Source organism: Lathyrus oleraceus, chromosome 5, assembly GCF_024323335.1.
Source record: "Lathyrus oleraceus cultivar Zhongwan6 chromosome 5, CAAS_Psat_ZW6_1.0, whole genome shotgun sequence".
Taxonomy (NCBI): domain Eukaryota; kingdom Viridiplantae; phylum Streptophyta; class Magnoliopsida; order Fabales; family Fabaceae; genus Lathyrus; species Lathyrus oleraceus.
In genome coordinates, this window is record NC_066583.1 from 445,136,094 (window position 1) to 445,143,839 (window position 7,746).

The 7,746-nt window shown below is 39.6% G+C and overlaps 1 pseudogene; it reads left to right on the forward strand.

Annotated features, from left to right (window-relative positions):
• The first annotated feature begins 686 nt into the window (after window positions 1-686).
• LOC127089294 (uncharacterized) lies at window positions 687-786 on the forward strand (annotated as a pseudogene).
• The last annotated feature ends 6,960 nt before the right edge of the window (window positions 787-7,746 follow it).

Here is a 7,746-nt window from a genome sequence, read left to right on the forward strand (position 1 = left end):
CATCTACTTTGCTTGCTAGTTGTTTAAGCTGTTCGCCAGTGTGTATGTTCTGGTTTAAGAAATCTTTATTGGTTTGTTGTTGGGAAGCTATAGAGTTTTCCATCATGATTTCCAAGTTGGATTTTCTAGGGGTATTATTGTTAGGATTCGGTTTCTGATATCCTGGAGATATAGATGGGGCTTGATTTGGAGACTATCCAGGTGCGTATAAAGCATTATTACTCTTATATGAGAAGTTTGGATGGTTCTTCCAATTTGGGTTATAGGTATTCGAATAGGGGCTTCCTTGAGCATAGTTTACTTGCTCTGCTTGGATTCCAGTCAAGAGTTGACATTCCGCAGGAGTGTGGCCTTGGATTCCACAGACCTCGCAATTCTGAGTTATAGCAACCACGGCGGCTGGAGGTGATACGTTTAAACTTTCAATTTTCTGGACCAAAGCATCCACTTTTGCATTGACGTGATCAAGGTTACTTATCTCGTACATGCCAGTTTTCGGTTGAGGTTTTTCCACATTCGTTCGTTCGGTTCCCCATTGATAGTGGTTTTGGGCCATGCTCTCGATAAGCTGGTAAGCATCAGCGTAAGGTTTGTTCATTAGTGCACCACCTGCAGCGGCGTCTATTGTTAACCTTGTATTGTATAAGAGACCATTATAAAATGTGTGAATTACTAACCAGTCTTCCAAACCATGGTGTGGGCAAAGTCTCATCATGTCTTTGTATCTTTCCCATGCTTCGAAAAGAGACTCGTTGTCTTTCTGTTTAAATCCGTTTATCTGGGCTCTTAACATAGCTGTTTTGCTTGGTGGAAAATATCGGGCAAGAAAAACTTTCTTCAACTCGTTCCATGTGGTGACTGAGTTGGAAGGGAGAGATTGAAGCCATCTTCTAGCGCTATCTCTTAATGAGAAAGGAAAAAGACGAAGTCGAATTGCCTCTGAAGTGACACCATTAGCTTTAACAGTATCAGCGTATTGAACAAATACGGATAAATGAAGGTTTGGATCTTCGGTAAGATTTCCAGAGAATTGGTTCTGTTGCACAGCCTGCAACAACGAAGGTTTAAGTTCAAAGTTGTTTGCTTCGATTGCGGGCGGAGCAATACTTGAATGCGGTTCATCTTGCGATGGAGCGGCGTAATCTCTAAGAGCACGAGCTGGTTCTGCCATCTCGGTTAAAGAAGGAAAAATGTTTTTGAAATCTGGAAGGTTTATAGGAGGGAGATTGTTTTCAGCACGATATTCCCGAATTCGTCGTAAGACTCGGAGATATAGTTCGATATCGTTGATTCGTAAATAGAGCGGTTCGCCTTGAGAGCGAGTGCGTGGCATACAAATCAACGAAAGAAAGAAAATAGAAGAAAAAGAAACCTTAGTCTCTACAGCGTAACGGAAGAGTTACGATATCGATTGAATAAAAGTCCCCGGCAACGGCGCCAAAAACTTGATCGCTCGACTGGGTGAGTCGAGAATGGGATACAAACTGCAAGTGCACAGTTCTATCGCGTAGTTTTAAAAGATATCGATCCCACAGGGACTTATGAATCGATATACCGTTATCTAAGGTTACTACGTAAATCTAAGGTGAAAATGTTTGATTGTTTGGGGAAAAACTAAGAGCTAAACTAATATCTAGATTAAATATTAATAAAACGGATATCGGTATGTAGTTCGTCAAAACTAGGGAATCAAGTCTTTGTCGGTTTCTTGGTTTTAAAATGAATCGTTTCGGTTAACTTTATTGGTTAAAGGTTCTATCTCAAACTCTCGCTCTGTTGAATAAACCATGATTTTATATTAATGTTGCTGTCACTTATAATTAAGTCAAAAACCATATTTTGAAAACAATAAAGTTTCAGAAACTCTTTTTAAGAAAATACTGACTGTTTTAAACACCCTTATCTCAAACTCTCGCTCTGTTGACTTAGGTCATATAATTAAATCCAAATGCTTAACTCTCGTCCTCACATTCAATCTTTAAAAATACTTTTTGGAAAAGGTCAGAATTTAATTAACTCTAAAACTTGCTCTCGCCCTGATCTAGAATTAATGCCTAACTTACACTGTCCAGTTAAAATCTCAAACTCTCGCTCTATTGATTTTAACTTCTTTATGTCTTTTACTTTTGTAAAAAATCTTGTTATTAAACCTGTAAGTTGAGACCGTAAAAAGATTGATTTTGATTTTAAGTTTAGGTAGACCGACTCAGTCTCGATCCCTTATTCTGCTTACTTTACATACCGATACCTAGGCAAATTAGCCAGACATGCTAAATAAATAAGAATTTATATCATGCATAAACAGACTCATTCCAGGCAGGCAATATGAATAAACAATAGAATAAAACATTAAAAATTAAATAACAATTAAAGAACCTGAATGCGTAATACAATGGTCTTGAACACTCCACCACAAGCCGGTAGGATTTGTTCTTGGATTCTTCAATTAGACAGTAAATTAAATCAAGGAAATAAAACTGGAATATAACGTAAGGTTAAATCCGGTATAAAGTTGCACAATAGTTTCCGGTGTAGAAACTATTATGCGAAAAATATCTAAAAGCTAAAACTGGAAAGGTAAATTTGCAAGGGAAAAAGAATGTAAAGCTTGCAAAAGAAATAAATAAAATAAACAATGCTAAGTTGCTGGAAAGGAAGAAAAATAAGCAAAGGCGTGAAAAGAAAATTTGGCAGAGCTTCGGCAAACTGAGCGTGCAAAAACTGAGACTCTTTTAGGTTTGTGAGATGGCTATTTATAATAGCCTTGGTAACTGCCTTCCGTTTCCCACGAGTCTTCAGCATGGCTAAATACACGGCGTGGGCATAGGACACGAACTCTCTCAACGTTCTTCTTCAATTCTTCTGAGAGCGTGACTTGCGCCAAAAAGCTAGTGGAATGGTGTGACGCTCGTCACACCATGTGTGACGCTCGTCACAGGGATGCTTCTAGTGTGACGCTCGTCACAACCCTTGTGACGCCCGTCACAGGCACAACGTGCGCTTTCTTTTGGGCTGGGCTTGGTCTTTGATATTTGTTTCCTTTTTACTCCTTTCTACACCTCCTTTTCTTCCCTTTTTCACTTTTGCTTCGAAATGGGTACCTGATGTAAATAGAAAAGAAATACTGCATAATATCTGATAAAATGGGATAAATTAAAGTAAATGATAATATAATCTAATTGAATTAAGTCTTCAAATGTGATATAATTTCATGTTATCAGTCAACGGTAACGCCAACTTAGAAAATCCCTCAATGAATTTTCTATAATAACCTGCAAGTCCAAGAAAACTCCTTATCTCAGAAACTGACTTCGGAGCTTCCCACTTAGATACCGCTTCTATCTTAGAAGGATCAACAGCAACACCACCTCTTGAAACCACATGACCAAGAAAACTAACCTCTTCTAACCAAAATTCACACTTGGACAGTTTAGCAAATAACTTCTTTTCTCGTAGAACTCCTAAAACCACTCTCAAATGTTCAGCATGCTCTTCTTCAGATTTCGAATACACCAAAATATCGTCAATAAACACCACAACAAACTTGTCTAGGTACGGATGGAAAATCCTATTCATATACTCCATAAATACCCCAGGCGCATTAGTCACACCAAAAGGCATTACAGAATACTCATAATGTCCATACCTTGTTCTGAAAGCAGTCTTCTGAATATCCTCAGTTTTCACACGTATCTGATGATACCCCGATCTCAAATCTATTTTGCTGAACACACTCGCACCAACCAACTGATCCATCAAATCATCAATCCTCGGCAAAGGATACCGATTCTTGATCGTCACTTTATTCAGTTGCCTGTAGTCCACACACAACCTCATAGTACCTTCTTTCTTCTTAACCAATAACACTGGTGTGCCCCACGGTGACACACTCGGACGAATAAATTTCTTATCCAACAGATCTTCCAGCTGACTCTTCAATTCAGTTAACTCAACAGCAGAAATACGGTACGGAGCCATCGATATCGGCCTAGTACCAGGTACCAAATCAATCGAGAACTCAACTTCACGCTCTGGCGGTAATTCATTCACTTCTTCAGAAAACACATCAGGAAAATCACACACCACAGCTAGATCGCAAATCACCAGTTTATCTTTAGCCTCCAAAGTCGCTAACAGCATAAACAACTCTGCCCCATATGCTACTGCCTCATTCACCTGCCTTGCTGATAGAAACAAACTCTTTCCTTCCTCAATCTCAGGAAAGATCACAGTCTTATCAAAACAGTTGATATAAACTCGGTTAAACACCAACCAGTTCATACCCAGGATAACATCAATCTGCACTAGTGGAAGACACACGAGGTCCATCCCAAAGTCTCTACCAAAAATACCCAAAGGACAATTTAAACAAACTGAAGTAGTAGTCACTGAACCCTTCGCAGGAGTATCAATCACCATACTCCCATGCATCTCAGATATCTCTAATTTAAGTTTCACAGCACAATCCAAAGATATAAAGGATTGAGTCGCACCTGTGTCAATAATAGCTACAAGAGGAAAGCCATTAATATAACACGTACCTCGGATCAAACGATCATCTTTAGAAGTCTCAAAACCCGATAAAGCAAAGACCTTGCCTCCCGACTGGTTCTCTTTCTTCGGCTTAGGACACTGTGGACTGATATGACCCACCTCTCCACAGTTGAAACAAGTCATAGTCTTCAACCGGCACTCTGCAGCCAAGTGACCACCTTTGCCACACTTGAAACACTTCTTCTCAGTACTGGTACACTCATGGATACGATGTCCAGCCTGACCACATCTGTAACACTTAGCAGGGGCACTGGAGTATCCCCCACTAGGTCTCTTCATCCCACTCTGTCTCTGGAAACCTTTGCCAGCTGCATACGATTTCCCACGATCATTCTGATTCTTGCCTTTCCTATCAACCCTCTGCTGATAGCTCTCCGCTCTGGCCTTGGTATCCTGTTCAAAAATCCTGCAACAGTTAACCAAGTCAGAAAACACTCTAATCCGCTGATACCCAATAGCCTGCTTGATCTCGGGACGTAACCCGTTCTCAAACTTCACACATTTTGAAAATTCCCCAGTAGCCTCATTATAGGGAGTGTAATACTTCGACAGCTCTGTGAACTTAGCAGCATACTCAGTAACAGACCGGTTGCCCTGCTTCAATTCTAAGAACTCTATCTCTTTCTTTCCTCTGACATCCTCTGGAAAGTACTTCCTCAGGAATCTCTCTCTGAACACCGCCCAAGTGATCTCAGCACTCCCATCAGCTTCCAACTCAGTGCGGGCAGCAACCCACCAATCATCTGCTTCCTCTGACAGCATATACGTACCGAACCTGACCTTCTGGTTATCGGCACACTCAGTCACTCGGAAGATCCTCTCGATCTCCTTCAACCACTTCTGAGCACCATCTGGATCGTATGCTCCCTTGAACATTGGAGGATTGTTCTTCTGGAACTCACTCAATTGACGAGCAGCTCCCAATCCCACAACATTCAGATTCCCTCCAAGTACTTTAGCTAGCATACCCAGAGCCTCAGCAATCGCAGCATCGTCTCTACCTCTTCCAGCCATTTCTATTCTGAGTTAATCCAACAAGCTAAAACAATAAGTACTGATAGGGTTACACAACACCTATCACATACAGGGAAACAGACTAATTACGACTCGACTCGACCGACTATGCTTTGATACCACTAATGTAACACCCTTCTAAAATACCCCAATAATTAATTAAAACAACAAAATATGAATCAGAGTAGATATGCAATTTCAGGGTGTCACACTTGACACTTCACACCATTCACCAAAATAACTTGTCATGCTCATTTATTAATCAAAATAAAACATTGCACAATTCGCAGCGGATAGAAATCTAACAACATGCAAACCATGTAACACATTACATGTAAAATTGTTCAACAACCAAAAATGAAAACAAAGTAAAACATCCCGTCCCGATGTTACATATACCAGAGCATGACCCACTAAGGAACTACACTAGACTCCAAGCACTAGCTTCTACTCAATCACTGCTCGTTACCTGAAACATAGTTGTAAGGGTGAGTTCCTCAATCGATATAATAAGCATTATAAAATATCATGTAATGCTAAGTAAATTAACACATTCATCACCCTAATCATATCACACATTCAGCAACGGCAACATCAACTCATAATCATACTCAACACAAACACAAAACACACGTATAATATTGGAATACATCCATTCATATTATACGCCATACAATACATTATGAAATGAGACTCCATGCATGCGGTACCGACTATTCGTGAACACATAGTTCAACCTCACCGATCAAACCCAGATACGGCTACCAAGCTCACTAGTCCCACTCATTTGAGACCTAGTGACTCACTCACTAATTCCTCACCATGGGAATTAGCTACCACCATAAAGGCTATGCTATGCACGCTAAATCACCTAGCATGCAAACATCAACAACAATCCACAATGGACATATGCTCCCACTCTAAGCCATAAACAGTCCATCCACAATTGCATACATAATAGATATATTCACAGCATTATGCATACCATCATACATCATCAACATATTTATCACAGAATCATATCATGTCATGCCAAATAATAAATCATAGTATTAACACACTCTACTAATACCTATACTGTTCAAAACAACGGGAAATGATCCCTACTATATCATACATCAGCTAAATTACATCACTCAGCTGAAACGACCAAAACTGCACAACAACAGCTCAGAAAAATCAAACTTCTGCCCATACACGTATGCCTCATGCCCATACGCGTATGGCACATTTCCTAGCCAAGCCCATACGCGTATGGCCTGTCTCTTACGCGTATGCTACGCGTACCACTTCTCCCATACGCGTACCAACAGAGATAAAACTACGTTAGAACATTATCTTCTTCATTCATACGCGTATGGCCTCACCCCATACGCGTACCACTCACAGGCTACGCGTAAGTACACGCGTATGGCGCGTATCAGCACCAGTCTCCTCCCCTCCAGGCCATCTCATACGCGTATGGCCTAGTGTCATACGCGTATGACCAGAAACCAAAATTCCAGATCTGCTATGGGTTTTTCTCTGCTACGAGATTTCTCAAATCCAACCTCCCACAGTCCAATTTTTACACAGCATTCGTTCATATTATCTAACACAGATCATACCCATTCAATTTCACAATTTCTAACCTTATTACATCTAATTCCTACGAATTTTCTTCAATTATAAACCCATATCTCATTCATCCATAAGTTCATAATTTGCAGCATTCATCATCCTAATTAGAGTCAATTCAATGGCTTATTACTACCCATTACATGTTAACCCATAATGCCCATTAAACGACGATAAACCCCCCTTACCTGAGTTAATCCGGCAAATCCTTTAACTTCAAGCTTTTCCCTTCTTCAACCCTTTTTCTCTTGCTCTTCCTTTTTGCCCTTTTTCCACTTTTTAGTCGCTTCTCTGTTTTCACGTGTAAAAACCTTTTTACTAAATGGGACTCTTTACTGATTCCAAAAATCGTTCCAATTCCAACTTTATTATTCCAATAATAATAATCCAATAATATTCCACTTATTTAATTAAATTAACAAATATACTAATAATAATATATATGAATGGTTTATCTTTTATTTTGAAAAATAATACCCTCTCATTCATATTATCATCATAATATACTATTAAACCTAAATTAAATAATTATCATATTTTATCAGGGTGTTACAATAAGCT